This window comes from Agelaius tricolor, unplaced genomic scaffold (genome assembly GCF_023055355.1).
Source record: "Agelaius tricolor isolate 1412-34295 unplaced genomic scaffold, bAgeTri1.0.p SCAF_11, whole genome shotgun sequence".
NCBI classification, from domain to species: Eukaryota; Metazoa; Chordata; class Aves; order Passeriformes; family Icteridae; genus Agelaius; species Agelaius tricolor.
In genome coordinates, this window is record NW_027269271.1 from 10966653 (window position 1) to 10983695 (window position 17043).

The 17043-nt window shown below is 38.0% G+C and overlaps 1 long non-coding RNA gene across 1 annotated transcript in view; it reads left to right on the forward strand.

Annotated features, from left to right (window-relative positions):
- Positions 1-17043, forward strand: part of LOC139594262 (uncharacterized) — a 172925-nt gene that overhangs the window by 149000 nt on the left and 6882 nt on the right. Inside the window, exons 18-20 of the long non-coding RNA XR_011680566.1 lie at positions 1682-1787; positions 8693-8858; positions 16536-16650. This is a non-coding gene — a long non-coding RNA (uncharacterized lncRNA). The remainder of the gene's footprint in view (positions 1-1681; positions 1788-8692; positions 8859-16535; positions 16651-17043) is intronic.

The window sequence follows — 17043 nt, forward strand, 5'->3', positions numbered from 1 at the left end:
AAGATGCTTATTTATAGATAAAATTTGCTGGTTTGACTGAAGCACCTTAGCAGAGCCACCTTTCAGGTTTTAGGTTTTTCAGGAACCTTAGCAGTTCCTTCAGGTTTTATCACACTATTACTGTGGATTAATTAGCCTTTCCCAACAGAATGGTGGTGTTAGAATATGAATGAAGTCCTGCAGCGATCTCTTTCAAGTGTGGGATTGCTGGGTTAATCTCTACATGAAACAGTTTGGTTACTGAATGGAAGAGCTGCCATGTGGGCTAAAGCTGGCAAAGTCAATATATTTTAAGAGATTTAGTAAGACATACTCTTCAGAAGTAGCTCCACAAGAACTGTGTGGTCTGTAATAATTTAATAAATTGGAATTACTTTTATATTCAATTGGAGTGCAGCTTTAGTTTCCATCCTTTCCATTTGCTGTAAAACAAAGACCTAAAGTAATTGAGTGTAATCCTGGGCTGCCACCCTGGGAGCAGGCAGAGCATGGAGGGTGCTGCTTCAAGCTGTCCTGATATATTCCAGCTACTACAGAAACATTAATGAGCCCCAGGTTATTAGCCCGTGGTTCCATTATCTTTTCTCTGGCAGAGAACAACAACCTGACTCTGGTGCTATACACAGTGCCCACTCAGGGATCTGAATTTGGCATCAGTAGGGCCCAGTTAACTGGAGGAGGAGCCCTAAATCCCCTCCCTGCCACTGTTGGAGTTTTCAGTCAAGGCCACACACTTGGCTTCCCTTCTGCTCACTGTCATGCTTGTCATGCTTGCTTACTGTTAATATTTTGTGCATCCTTCAAAGCGTTAGTAACTGAATTCTTCCCACAAATGCCATGTGCCATGTCCTCCAATATTCTCACCTGAGTGATTTTGCCCTGCTGACTGTCCCAGACTGGCTTGTACCTCTGTGCAGGGCACCTGCGAAGTGGCAGCAAGGGGAAAAGTGCATTTCTTGGTGGACAAGTATTCTCAGTGGGAGCTGGCTAAATATTTCTTAGAATGGTCATTTTTGTGTTTATTTTTTTGTTAAGTGGTCATTGTCCTACCCAGGTACACACCCTCCTTATTGCCAGAAAGACAAAACTCTACAGGGATTGCTTCATTATAAGTAAATATTCTTTGCTCTTATGTTTGTCCACTGTTAAATCATAGTTCAACAGCAGTGACTGAAGTGGGTCATACCTGCTTTGCTTGATTTCCAAGTAAATTTAACCAAATTGAGTCAAATATCTAACTCAAACATTACCTGGTTTACCTTCCACTTGGGACTGTGAAAGGAACATGAGAGAGAAAAGGAGAAACCTGTGAAAAATATTGAAAAGTAAAGAGGGTGCAGAGGAGTTATTAGTACCTGCCTGCCTGTCTTTCCATAGGTGCACAGGCTGAGGGCAATCACTCGCTATCAGGTCAGTAGCCTAGTGAGTAATTTGTAGCAGAAAATGTATTTCAGCCCTTTCAGAAGATGACATTTACTATTCAAGATATCAGAAGTCCTTTTGTTTTAAACCTCAATGCATGCTAGCTGGAAGAGAAAAGTTGCCAGTTAGTAATAAATCTTGCTGTGGTTCCTAGCACCAAATTTCCATCTGTCTGTGTCCTGCTTGCTGTCTCACATCTCCTTTCTTTACTAGTGCAGTTTTGGGGATCTTCCATAACAACATCCACTTTCATTTGCAGGAGGGGATAGATGAAGATTTCTAGTGGCCAATAAGATTTGTTCTCTCTCCTGCAGTGGGCAAAAGTGAGCAGAAATTCAAGCCTTCAGTCCTGCAGCTGCAAGAGGGTAGGTAGGGGCACATCCTTGTGCTCAAAAACCCCAGGGAATCTTTCAAACGAGGCCTCTGCCCTGCTCCCCTCTGATATAGCAGGGAAAAGCAAGAGGGCAGCCTGAGCTTTAGGAAGTGTGTCTGTGAGGATAGGGCTACACTTGAAAGGCTGACAGGATATGTGTAGCCAACATGTACAATTGCTGCAGTTTTTACAGCTACAGGGTAACAAAGATACCAAAAATACCCTGAGAAATTTTTTTTTTGAGAATTGCCTCCTGTTAGAACTAATTTCTGTACACCTGAAGCATTGCCATATTTTTTTTTGTATTTTGTTTTTTTGTCACTGAATGATTTCAGTAGAACTGTCTGTTAAACATTTATTTTCCTTTTATGTTTTTCTCTAGCAGAGAATAAAAACTGTTTACTCTACAGGAAGAACTAGTCTCCCTACTTAGTATGCAATGTAATTTAGTGCTTAGAGTACCTATTCTGTAATTGTGTATACACAGCTAAATATGTACTTCTCAATAGGGCTTAACCTTCTATGAACATATGCTGTAAATCTACAGTGTTTGCATAATGTTTATCCAACTTGGTAGAATTCTAAGGTTTAGTGATATAGAAAACTTACTGTGTTTTTAAATGTGGTAGGTGCGGAGGGCATCCTGAGATAGCTGGAGAGCTCTTTGTCTTGGTTCCTGAGGATGCTCTGAAGTGCAGCTAAGCAGGGCTGGCAGTTCTGCTTTGTGGTGCTACTGCCAGTTCTGCTGCTGTTCCTGCACCTTCTCTAAACAATGTATTTTGAAAATTGACAGATCTCTCTTAAGTAGAGTTTGAGCCCTTCTGGATATTGTGAAATAGTAGTGGCATGAGATGATGCTTTTTATATTTTGCCTTCAGTTTCTTGATTATTGTACTGAAAGCAGTCTGCAGATTTTAAATTTGAGCTGATGGATGAAACTGTACAGCTGAAGAGACACAGCACACGTGGCAGGTTTGCAATAGGTTTGTTCATCTTCCTGTGCTAAATGACTGAACATCAGCCAGTAGTGAAATGGCATTAAAGGTCTAGGTCTAGTGAGCTGGCAAAGAGATATTCCCTGAGATACCAAGAGATGGGAGGTTTTTTGTAGGAATTATTGTACTATTCATCTGCAAATATTATGGCAATAGGTCTAGAGTCTCTTCTTTGGGGACTTAAATAGAAGGGTTTAATTGTTCTATTGTAATTCATTCTGTGCCTCAGCCTAACCTATGGAATTTGGGGAGAATAAGAATGGACAATTCAAGTTTTATTATCTTCTCCTACATTAGCAGGTGTCCTAAAATGGAATTTTTTTCCCAGTTGTCAGCAGCCTCAAATCTGAACTTGATTTTTAGCACTTTCATTGGATGAAAATGCAATTGACAGGGAGAAAATATTTTCTGAAGGAAAGTTAAAAATTACTTCTGTAAAAAAAAATTAATGCTGTAAGCAGAAGGAAAAAGCAGCAAAGCTCTAGTAAGACTACTTGTTAAAGATAGTACTATGAGATTAAAAGGAAATTCTTAAAAAATTAATCTGCAGACATGGAATTTCCATGTACTGACTTCACACAAAGAAAGAAGAAAATCTTTCAAACTTTCACCTCCCTTGGTGAAGCAACTTCATAATCTCTTATAATTTTTGATCTTTAGATCTTTATTTTTAATGTTTTGTCCTGAAGTGCCTAAAGGACCATGAACAGAGCTGTCTTATCTATAATGTTTCTTGTGTTTTTTTCTTACAAGTTGCTGTCACCATAAGATTGAAAGAGTAACATTGTCCCCACACCGTACTATGTGCTGTGTGTGGCAATCAATTTGGTGTAGCATGAAATGGAAATGAGGGAACTCTGTAGCAGGTATCTGCTCTTGTATAAAGGAGGGGAGGCCTTCAAAATGTCTCATCTGAAGCTCTGGAACTCTGCAGGCTGATGAGCTGAAGGAGAATGAAGCCACAGGCACAGCAGAGGCAATAATCTTGTGCTCAGTTCCGTGAGTGCTCAGAGAATAATGTGGCAAAATACTGGACACAGACCATGTAAGGAGGGAACTCCATGGGCTTCTAGGGCTCTGTTGGTCCTTAAAGCAGCACATCTGGTGGTGACAGGCTCTGCTGATTCTTTAGGTTCCATTTCAAACAGACTTAGAGTCTGTATTTAGAATCAGGTAAATTTCATGTACACAGAAAAATAAAGACCCTTCAATTATCTGCTTAAGGCCTTTACTTAGGTTTTATGCTTTGTGTATTGCTTTTTCTCCAGAGAGATGTAATTCATTAATTACATCACTAGCACTGCTACAAAATGAGTTATAAATTTGCATATTCAAAAATTGCACATTCAAAAATGTGATATAGAAAACAATGTTAACTCACAGTCTTTGATTAAAATGTTTGTTGCAGATTTTTTTAAGCCACTTTGAATAAATATTTAAAGACATTTCTTAAAAACAAAATAACAGAGTAACTTCTCATGATAAGAAGGAGTCACTGTAGTCTTGTCCAAATAGTAAAGTGAGAGAACTCATGGGTTGAGATAAAGACAGTGTAACAGGTAAAGCAAAACAAGGAGCTAACAGGTGTTCAGGCATGCCCAGGAAAGCAGGGCTCCATCAGGGTAAGGGCTGCTTGGGAAGGTAAAAGCCTTTCTGTGCTGAGCCTGGCTCCATGCAGTGTGGCACATCCCTGGGGCCAGCTGGGGCTGTCCTGGTTGTGCCCCCTCCCAGCCCCTTGCATTCCCCAGCCTCCTCACTGCTGGGGCTGCACGAGGCAGAAAAGGCCTTGCAGCCTCACAAGGTCTGCTCAGCAATAACAAAAACATCTCTTATATCATCACCACTGTGTTCAGCACAAATCTAAAGCTGTCCCATAGCCACTACTGTGAGGCAAACTGACTCTGTTGCAGCCAAAACCAGCACGCTCAAGGCTCCACTGAAAGGAGCATTATTGAAAAACAGAAGGAAGGCATTGCATGCATATGTATAATGCAGATGATTCCCTACTTCATGGAACAGAGTAATGTGGAAAAACACAGTGCAACAGGAGAGAGGAGATGGTAAAGAAACAGGAAAGTGATTGTATTTACTACGATGTGGGCCATTAATAATTTAAGATACATATAAATTTATTATTTTTTAAGCATGTCTAATGTTGATGTGCTCTTTGGCTTTCTGTCTGAACAAGCAGCTTTCATTGACTTTTGGTGCATTTCAGGTGGATACCTAAACTTTCCAATTTGCATCAAGAAAAACTATAGCACAATGACTTTATGGAAGCTGTAAAATATGTATTTTATTCTTTCTTTTGAAAGACTGCTCTTCATTAAAGCTCTTCTTAGGGCTTTAAAGCAGATTGCTTGGGACATGAAACATGAGGTTTTAAGATGACATTGCTGTGCTGTAGAAAGTCTTTATAAAAGTGCAGGTGTAAGAAAAATTTGATCTGTTATTACCCTAACAAGTCACATTTGTCTGTTAGCTTTAAAGCTTCTTTTAATCACAGGTCATAGTCTTTGATGTTCATGGTTACCTTTCATCCCTTTTCTCTTCTCTGCCTTCCTTACATGCCCAAACCATAATTCTCAGTGCTACTAAATCCACACGTCAGACATTTTTTTTGTGTACAATTTTAACTTCATTTCCATTCTAGTTTTATTATAAGTAGTGACTGAACTGTTGTTTTTAACCTTTGTCTTTAAATATTTCTCTCTATATACTTAAGGTTTGTTTTTATTGCTTATTGGATGATTTTGTTTCAGCTCATTGCACTTCTAAAACAGCTAGCAAAACCTTTTAACGACTTGTTAATTAAATACTAACTCCTCCAAAGCTTTATAAAGGACCTGTATGTGGACATTTGGATTAGAGTGCTATGGATATCTTCTCCATGGCACAGGTGCTGATGCCTTTTCTTCTTCTCAAGGGTCCATCCATCAAACCTGGCGTTCATAATCTCTTATTGCTCCCATTTCACTGGGATTACTCTCACAGCAAAATGCAGCCTAGCATAAAGTAGATCTCACTCCTCCCTTGCCGTCTGTCTGAGGATACATCCAGGCAGCAAATGAAGCACACTGACCATGAATCAGCATTAGAGGACTCAGATAAAGTGCCACAAACCTGCTGGGGCTTGTGGTCAAAGCAGTGCCTTGATTTGATTTTGGAGTGTGTGACACAAAGGCCAGCAGAGCAGATAGCCAGTGTGAAGACAGAAAGTCACAAAACTATGACTCTTACACCTGGTTTGGAGCTGCATCTGTCCTTAGTGCAAGGTGTGGGCTAGGTGAGGGACTACTAGAGCATTTCAAATGTCATCTCCTTTAATCCTTCTGTTGTAAGCATCCCTAACAACAGGAGCCTTAGAAAGTAGCTGTGCATTAAGTGTTTATTGCAACAGTGCAGAAGTTATGCATTTCATTAAACTATTAAAAATGGGGCATACATTTGGAATTTACTGGCTTTGTAGATCTCAGATTCATTCAGTCAGAAGCATTTGGTACCAGGGATCAACTGATGAAAATTAGAGAAACAAGAGGTGGCTCTGAGCTTTTTCACTTCCTTTTTTCCTACCCAGTTGACAGCAAAATCCTACAATAATAGAGTGAGCTACAATGGCATCTAATGATTTTCTGGAAAGCAGGGAGTACGCTTCAGCAGGGAACCAGAAGCCTTACCATACTGATGCTTTATATTCTAAAGTTTAAAAGCCAAAACCTCAGCAGTTGATGACTGAGACATGCTGAGGAAGGAAAAGTAGCCCTGTATTTCTTCACCAACTCATAGTTTACTAAAATTTATAACATTCTCATTTCAAAACACCAAATAAACATTTGAAATGGGGAGATTTTATCCAAATGAGGATTATAGACTGCAGAAAGTCACTTCTTGGACACTATCTCAGACATCCTCGGTTATTCAATTGAAGCAAATTTCCTAGGCTGTTATTTCCAGTAATTTTAAATTAAGAAGACTTAAATTTTTTTTTTAATACAAAACATATATTAAAAATTATTAATAACTAATTCTTAAAAAATTGCAAAACAAGCTGTGGAGAAACAGAGTGAGAGAAATGTCAGCCTTTCCACTGAGTTGCACTTCCCAGGACATCTGGAGGTAGAGGTCAGGCTGCCCTGAGCTTTTGGCAGCTGCCTACAAGGGGTCACTCCTGAAGGCAGGGGTTGGTTTCCACAAGTCACCCCTCCAGGGTATGAGTCACTTCCTCACTCCTCCAGGCAAGCACCTTGTTGGATGGCTTGGGCATCAGGTCACCTGCAGAGGATGGCAAATACATCCCAGGACACAGACAATCCTCTGCCCCTTGGGAAGGAGCAGGAGGCAGCACATCTAATCTTAGAGCATCCAAAATGGTGCTGAATACTTGTGCAGCCAGGATCTTCACCAAGTTGTCAGACACAACCAGATAAAACAATGAGAAAAAAACTGAAAAAGAAAAGTCTACCTTGGACAGTACTGTTTAGTCACCTCTTATAAGCCTGGGCTTAATTCTAGTATCTTTTGCTAGAAAGAGGTCAGACCCAGAATATTTACCAATGATCTCATATAATTATGTCTTCCTTACAGGGGGAAAAAAAAAATCTTCTTTCCTATCTAGCAATTTATATGCAATTGGAAAATGTCACATTCCCCCAGTGCATTCCTCCATTTATTCACACTGAAGTTCTCCATCTGTGTATCAATACCACTATGAGGAGATTTCTCTGAGTAGAGCTAGACATGTTTGAATGCATATTGTAAATGTGAGGTGGGGGTTTTTGCCTTCTTTTTTCTACCTTCTGGGCATAAGTATTGCACACAACTATTAAAAGATGTGGTCCGTATGTAGTGGCTGCGACAAATGTTTGGTGTTTTATTACAATGGAAGGATATATTGAAACATTAAAATATATTTATGCCTATTCTGATGCATATGGGTGTAAAGAAACTGAGGCTTTTTTCATGTGTAAAATTTTAGGGTTTTTTAAATTTTGCTTTGGTGGTTGTTGCCAAATACAAGTTTTAAGTGTTTCATGAGACCAGTCTGCAGCAAGAACTTGTACTCTTAACTCAGGTGTTTTTGTTCCAGCTATTACAAACATCTTTACTGTTTATTATTACCTGTCTTGGATGTGAAAATGGCAATTACAGTTTTATGTTGAAAAAATATGTAGTTTTTTTTCATTTATTTGGCTCTGTGGAATGGATCTTAGTTCCTGTTTCTGAGAGGTCTGGGAAGTATTAGGTAGATAAGACTGCCACATTGAAATAATATCTTAATATTCTTATGGGTATTGAATAATTTTGAATTGCACGAATTTGTGTTCATAGCTTCTTATACGTGATATTGATAACGTAACCATACATTTTAGTAACAGATGGATTGATGCAATTTGGATGGTGATGTGCTAATCTGAAGAAAATGGCAGGTGTGCTCCATGCCTGATGCAGAAAGAGTATGTGGTGTTTATTGGTAGAAAGGAAATCATTATATCGTGTCTCAAATACATTTCTTATACAAGGATATTCTTTGAGAGATGAAAGTCTGTAGGATTGACATATTGGTATGCTGTGTTAATAACTCTTTTGCAGCTCTGATTATTTATCCTGGATAGGTAAGCCTTTTGCCTCAGTTTCTTTATTTGCAAAAAAGTTATATCTAATTATCTGGTTAGATTTAATAACAGAGAGAAAATGCAACCCAAATTTAAGTACCTTGCAATTAAACAAAAGACAGTATTTGGGTTTTGATACTTGTAAAAAGGATAAAATCATGTCATCAACAATTCAGTACATTCCTAACTGTATCTATTTTTTTCTGGGTAGATTATTGAAGCTTTTGCAACTAATGAAGTGCATCACTTGCATGAAGATTTATTTCACTGTTTAACTCTTAAACATCCAGCAGCATAATAAAAGCAGCAGAGAGGCAAGAGGCATAGCCACGCCTAGGAGAGCAGCCGAGGCACTGACCTTGCATGCGGGAGACCTGTGCTCTGTGACTTGTGTCCTCCCTAGAACTCCCAACGAGTACCCTAGCCATCAGCCACTGCAGTTATTCAACTTCCCAGGTAACCTCAGGTGTCACACAGCTCTCCCAACCACTTCTGCATTTTATTTCATTCCAGCAAAAGTCTTCCTTTCCTGAACAAAAAATTGTTGGAGAGCTCTAATTCCTTGGATAGGATTAGAGCTGACCCCTTTTTCTGTGAGTGTGAACTGGGATCTGGGAACTAAATCTTTGTTGTACTTCATTTGTGTTCGATGTTTCTTGAGCCACAGTTGCAAATGTGTAGGTCAGGGAATAAAGGCAACCATGCAAGATCTGTGCACACATCAGAGGGGCCCATTAACACCACCTGGTACATTAATGAAGTGTAAAATTGAAGATGTGAGTGTTTGTAAACTGAGAGATTGCTGAAGTTCTCGTAGGACAGTTTCTATTTTTCTGGTTTTCTTTCTTGTAGGTAATGGGAGTAGTAAAATGCATTTCAGCATTAAAAATGAAGATAAATATACAGTAAATATAAAGTGAGATACAATTAAAAGTCAGGTCATTGTCTACTTAAATCACTTATAAGTGGAGATTTTGAAGAAAAAACTTGAAATCTAAAGCATTATACATGCTTAAGTTTATCCTTTTAAATTTCTTTAAAAGTTTGCAGGGAGATCTAAAGCTTCATCTCAGTTAATCTGAAAGGTCTTAACATTGTGTGCTAATGTTACATCACAGACATAGTAAAACTGTAAATTTGACTCCTATGTCTTTTCAAATAGGAGTTGGCTTTTGTCATATGATATTTTCTGTCAAGAAGTAGTAGATTTCAGCCAGTGAATGAAATGTTTTCAAATTTTTACTTAAAAAATCCCAACAGATGCAAAAATATCTACATCTGTAAAAATTACATTTCAAGAAATTCAGACAGTGAAGAGGTAAAGACGGAAAGAAATGGGAAATGTACTTCTCACATACTCGTGAGCTGAGCTTCTTAAACAGTCAGTACATTGGTTCCCATTGCAAACAAGGCAATTACTGTCCTGTTTCTGTTGCCATTATGTGCTGATGATATCAGTCTTTCTTTTCTTTGCTCATCTGTGGAAATCAAATTGGCTGTACCTGCTGGCATGGGCGAGAGGTTACAGCACAAGTGTATTTTCTGAGCCCCCTGGAGGATTGTACCTCTGACTACAGTCTGCTATCTGCTAACCTGGCTGATCACTGACTGATACATTTGTTCATGGGGGAAGAAAATGAAAAGCCAGATTTCTTCAACTGAATTGGAATAGTGAAGGTGGCTCTCCATTTTCCTCTCAGGAAATGGGGATGAGGGTGATGCTTTAGGCTGAACTGGAAAGAGGGAAGGTTAATGCTTAGAAACAAAAGGAAATGGAGCAGCAAATTTGGTTTAGCCTTCATTTGTATTACATGCTTTTTTGGTTTTTAGAAGTTTTTCTATTCAGATTGAATGATTTTGTCCTGAAATAGGAAGACATTTTCATACATGATCTTGATGAGGGAGAGAAGAGGGAGAAGAGAATCCTGTTTTCTCAAAGTGTGTTTCCCAATGGGAGAGTGCTTCTGATCCTACTTAATTGAATGTCACACATGGTGTGGCAGAAGTCACATTCTCCAGTTGGACTGACTGTGCACCTGCTCTGCCTTTCTCAAAGCTAGTGAGCAGGTACTCTGTTTACTATTAATATTTGTAGCAGGCAATGGTAGGATTTTAATAGTGGTTGATTTGAGTATAAACAGCTGATTTCAAAATTAATTCAATCATTTTTCCAACCTTTGAAAATCTTGGTACTAAATGAAAGACATTCAGCAACTTAACATCTATTTTCTGGAAGCCAGTTTTATCACTTAGCATATTGTTTTGGTCAGTATGTGTAATCTGTGTAAATAAAGGGAAATAAGTACATTCAAAATGGTGATAGTCTCAGCTTAAATAATTAGTGTGTCAGATTTTTAGGAACTGCAGTGGGAAGTGTCAGTAAAACTAAGCGCCTTTATAAAAGTCAGCAGATGCTCATACCAACCACACCAGTTTTTCTTGGATTTATTTTTATTTCCCTTTTGTTTAAGTATTAGACATATTGTTTGGTATGTTGTACAATTAAAATAAAAAGAGCATTGCCTCCTGTTAAAGTGACTAGAGAAGTAATTAATTCATTTATTTCAGTAACATGCATCTTTCCATTATTAGGATTAGTTCTGTAAATAGCCTGATCTAAAACAGAGAAAATAAGCCTAGCATAACTCCTGGAATAGTTTCACATTATTCTCAAATTATCCATAATCTTATACTCCTGACTTTATGACTGCTGTGCATAATTACTGTTATAATTGTAAAGATAATTCTTTCATTTGAATTCCACAATAAAAAATTAAAATTTTATGATTAATCAAGATACACTGGTCAATACAACAGCTTTAAAAGCATTCTAAGCATTTGATTAGGTTATCCAATGAGAGTTGAGTTGCACTTGAGTTTCAGCATCAGTGCTGTGTCAATACATGGTCAAGAATTAAGGCTTTCTTGTTTGAACTAACAACAGAACTGCAACAGAAATTTATTCTCCTTTAATTGATAAGGGCATGGAGAAGGACTGGGGTTATTAACTAAACATCTTAAGTAGAAGCTAACTCATCTAGAGAATGAGTAGGGTTTTTCTCAGATCTTTCAGACTTGAATAGAAAAGAATTTTCTGTTACAGGTGGTCAGATGCCTGAAGGAACACTCATTATCCCTCGGTATTGTATCACACACAGTAGCAGGAGACAAAAATCTGCTCATTATGTTTTCATCACTACAGTTTGAAAAGCATATCTCTTGTGCTTCTCTGCATAAAGCCATCAAGTATTTTAAAATGTTAATGGATCTTAATGAGGATAATTTCATATAACCTTTTTGTGGTTTCTTTGAAAATTAATTGTTGCTCTGTTCTTTAGATGACTTGGATCGTTCACTTTGAGTGACTTGTAATGAGAAAACTACTACTAATACTTAATTTTTTCAAACTGTTAGGAGAATGTTTTCAGGTATTGACATAAATCTGCATCCTTGCCAGATGATGAAAATTACTTTCTGCTCCCTATTTGTCTCCCTCACTGTAGATCTTAGAATTTGATTTTGGTAAATTTGCACATTGCTCTTTTATTCCTTTGATATTTAGAGGCTTGATCACCTTTCAGATAGAGGAGCAATAGGCAATTTCTCAGAATGTATTTTGTATTCTACTAGATTAGGCCCTGTGAATATCTGATCTTCTGTGCTTTCCCCACTTGGGCATGATTCTAAACAAGCATGTCTGACTCCCTTTCTGTTTGCTCTGGTGCTGAGACAGACTTGTTCTTTCTATCAAGTAAAATGCTATACATTGATGCTGTTATGTATATGAATATCAAACTCTCATCACCTGTCTCTTTGCTTGCAAAAGGTTTCCCAAGGAAAAGAGAAAAACTGATGCAAATCATGATGAAAAAGCTTTTAAATTTTTTTTTTCTATTTTATCTCTGGCAGTGTGTCTTTGTTGTCTACTTTGGATGCACGTTTTTGAGCATAAAATATCACATGAAGTGCTAACATTTGGTAGAATCTTTTAAATTTAATTTGGTTTTCACGTGGGATGTAGAAATCAATAGAAAAATATATCTGTGTTTACCTAAAATGCTTTAACATCAAATAACAAAGGTCTATTGATATGGCAAATGCAGGACAAATTCAATAAGAAATTCAAAAGGGTAGCAGAGGGATTTGAAAACATTCTCGTGTTGCACAATGTCGTGTTAAATCATATTTCATAATGGGAGAATAATGCAATGGTAACTGCAGATGGTGTCCTGCAAGGTAGGTGATTTGGGAACAAGTATTGGCAGGACTGTCTTGTCAATACTTTTTTGTCCTACTGCCAATTCTGAGAAGAAAATGTAAGCCAGGTTAAAATGCATGCATGGTTGTTATTTGGTAAAAGGATCTTTTTCTGTATACAGAAAGTGATAACTCTGGTTCCATGGTGCCAACTTAGAGTTGTTTCATTTCTGGGTCTGATAGAATTACTGTAGAAAATTACAGATTGGCCACGTGATATTGCAACAGTTTCATTTCTTGATGAGAGTGACTGAAGTTATTGCTTATATGTATCCTAAGGATTCATAATTATGAAAGGTGAAGATAAGCAGTACAACAGGGGCAAATGACACCTTAAGTCCATGACATGTTTTTTTTGGTTTTTTTTTTCCCTGATTTCATAGTAGAAAAATGCTAAAAGAATTGCCAGCAATATTTATATTTGATTACTTTAACTGTTTTTTCTCTGACAAATTTCTTTAACTCTTTTCATCTCCTAGTCAGTGCCATTAATTTACTATCATATTTGAACTTTGCTAATGCCTAAATCTTCCTTCTTCAGTCTTCAGATATTTTCTTGCAAGTATGTGTCTATTCAGATTCATACTTGGGTAGAGAGGGTTAGGAAATGGCAACTTCTGAATAAAATGAAATTAAATTATTTTGTGGAAATTATTGGAATTAGCATGGTCCACTTGGATCCAAGCTGGGAACAAAACTATCCATCATTCATGGAATTATTTTCTGTTTTTACTTGCTTTGTTTGCTATGGTCTCTTGTTTGCTTGTACTGAACTGTGCCTCAAATAGAGAAAATGACCTTCAGTGTTGAGAAGCTTTGTTTCTTCTGTACAACAGCAACTATAATTAAAATGTCATGCTAATTAATACAAATAATTTAATGTGTTCCCAAAATTCTTTAGTAACTTCAGATTTGGATTAGTTCAGCTCTTCTTGGATAAAACTCTCACAAAGTAAAAATAATACTTACTTGTTTGAGACAAAAAAAAAAAGTCAGCACACCTTATTCAGATGGGAATTTAGAGTGGAATTTATTTCTTCATTTCAAATTCAGGTATGACATTGCTTCTACTGTACATACTTAAAAAATGCTACGGACAATTTTTAATGATCATGGAAGTGCACACTTTGATGTGATGTCTTTTCCAACAACAGAGTCTTGCTGCTGCACTGTCTGTCCTGGCTAAAGGGCACCTCTCTGCTTGGCTGCTGGGAGCAGAGGGCTGCAGAGACAGCTGAGATGCAATATCTTGTGCTTCAGTCTTCTAAATGAGTGAGAAAAAATCTAGGCAGAGGTTAAGCATCAACTTTTAAATACAGATGGGCAAGAGGGTATGGATTGGGCTGAGAAGTGTAATTGCAGCAAAAGACAATGTATTACACAAATTGCTAAGTAGGAAGAGGAGATGCCAGCCTAAAATGTGGCTGATTTATAGCATATATCAAGATTTTCTAAAACTTTAAATAGATTATTTTTCAATCTCCAACTCTTTCAGAAATGGAGACTGCACAACTGCCAGATCCACAGCTTGACCTGCTATTATTTCCTTAGGAGCCTTTTATTTGAACACAGCATCCTTCAACCATTCAAGAGAAGACCTTGAACTCTGCTTCTACTCATAGCAGAGGTTATACTGAGAATACTTTTGATAACACTTCTTTTCTTCTTGGGATGCTTCTAGAATATATCTGCTACCTGTTTCCTTGGAGACTGACATGCAGTCAGCACAATGGCTCTATAGCACCTGTAAATCAAACTTCAAAAGGAGACACTGTCCTTGTTAGAGGAAATGGTATGCATGGTGGGGAAAGAGGAGAGCTTTGCTTTCCCCTTGGCTTCCAGAGGATAAGATGGCTGTAGTGCTATAGAGAGACTATGTTGCAGGGTGAGGGCTGCGTAGGCTGTGCAGCAGCCTTCAGACTGCCTGGAATTTTTATCAAAAATACCACTGGACTGCATTTAATTTGTAGAGAATAAGGCCTTATTTTGCAAATGAATTTGTGAATGCAGTAGTTACAGAGACAACTGTATATGTATCATTAAGAGTTTAGATGTGAAAAAAATACAGTAGTAATTCTGACAATCTTGGGCATCTTTTTAGCAAATTCTTTTATCACAGATGCTGTAATCTTCATGTATCCCTTTTATGTACCCTTCCTGCATGAAGAGATAGGGCCAGTACACTTGTGAGGACATGAGCTTGAACCTGTTTTCTCCAATTCAAACACTTTATCTTTCTCCTCTGTCCTTTGCAGTGTGGTTAAGGGATATGTCCTAATGGTTTCCTATTCCTTTCCCTTATGTCAATGTTTTAAAATGTTGTTAGTTTTGGCAGTTATAAATTTGGTCAACATTTAGCTTCCCAGCTCTCACACAGAAACAAAATTAAAGGACATATTTGCTTTTAGATTAACTACTGGTTCAAAAAGAGCTGAAAATAAATAATTGGAGTCTCAACTTAGGGACTTAGGTGGTATATTACAAGGGGGGAAAAAAGGTTTCCTGTTGGAACAGACACATAGGAATTCAGGTGAGCAACACTTGGTCAAATAATAATGATATATATAATCCTTATTATTCCCACTTTAGAACGAGTATTGTTATTGCCAATGTCAACATCCAGATTTCCTGTGACTTCACTTCAGTGTCAAGTTTTTAGAGTAAATCCACAGCTAAAAATTGCCAGCAGTAGATACAAACAATTTAACAAACATATCAAATGTCCTTCACAGTCTGAGCAAATTTTAAGAGCATGATGCTCAAATATTTGATTAGATAGTGCTGTGGGATGTTCATGTGCTGAGCCTACTGACTGAGATCCTTTTGACTGCTTACCCTTTGCTTTGTAAGGGAGGGGGACAGGGAGCCCCCAAGGTTAGAGTAAATTACAGCTTTTCATGGCATTTCTAAGTGGAAATGGAGTCAACTACTGTGTGATTTTATAATCCATAGCTTCCAAATCTGCTAAGTGACACCAACAACAATGAGTAAAGCTACAGCTGAATGAAATTTGATCAGATGTGGTGCATAGCCATAGGGCAGTCCTAATTCTTGTGTTGTTTTCTGCAGTCTCCCATTATTCTTCAATGATGTTAGGACATGGCCATCTTTTCTTGCCTTCTCTCAGGCCTCCATCAGCCACTCCTTAAGTCTTCCAGGAATTATGCAGAATGAATCTGTTTCATCCCCTGAGAGGCTTTATCATGTCTGTATATGATGCATGTCTGTAGATTGAGTGAATCCTCACTTTGATTTTCCTCGCACACCCTGCAGTTCTCAAAATGCCTCACTGGGACTGAATGCAGGTATCAAATCTTTTGTTATCAGGTCAGCTTTACCTCAGTTCCTAGGCTAGCAGTGGTCTGCCTGGAGAGTTTTGGACACTAAATCTCACAATAGCCATGTTGCCTGTGAATTCTGTGGAATGAGTTGTAATTTTTAATGAACTGCTAAAGGCCATCCAAGGCTCTCCTCTACAGAGAGGACTACACAGCCTGTCTGCCCATATATGCTCTACAACTCCTTTAGCTAGGTGTGGGAACTCCTGAGCATAGATCACATGGCAGATGTATATCTAAGAGGATGCTTGGGAAGATCCTTTAATGTCCCTTGCATGAAAGCAGCAAGGAGAAAAGATTCCAGAGGCTCCTTCCAGCCCCACGATGAGGCAGTAGCAGAGGGTAGGATGTAGTCAGATAAATGGTTTCTCAGCCTGATTTCAGAATGATGAATGGCAGCCACTCTTGCCTCACAAGAACAATGTACAAAGCACAGCTCAGCTCTCACTGAATCACCAAGCTGTCCCTTCTCAATTACTCTCTGGGTGTCATTCAGTCCTACGTAGTTATTTCCACTATAATTTTATTTTTGTCGTAGGTTGCTACAACACTCAGTGTGCATGCACACACTGTTGCTAAGAGCTCTGCTATGTGTCACTTGCCAGCATTCTACAAGGAAGAAATTAAGGTGTTCATCATGAAATATGTGTTTGGTAAGTCATTGATGTAGGCTGAAAACACAGAGCCCCAAATACAGCTTGTCTATTACAGCCAAATAAGGCATAACTGTTGGTTTGGAGAACCTGTTATGAGTGGTGAACTGATGAAATGTGGAAAGCTCTCAAGAAATTAATTACATCAATCTCTGTGCCCTGATTTTGTAGCTACATGAATCTGGACTGTTTGTGAACCTGTATGCACAGTCTTAAGGGTCAGAATGACAATTTCTATCATTTCCCTCCAAGTTTTTGAGTTGTTAGGCATGAAAATAATTTGCACATTATAACACATATGAAACTCTTTAAAGAACTTTAATTAAATGTTCAAAATAAAAGGGTTTTGCCTTCCCTTCATGTACAGGCTAAACTCTTATTAATAGAACTTAC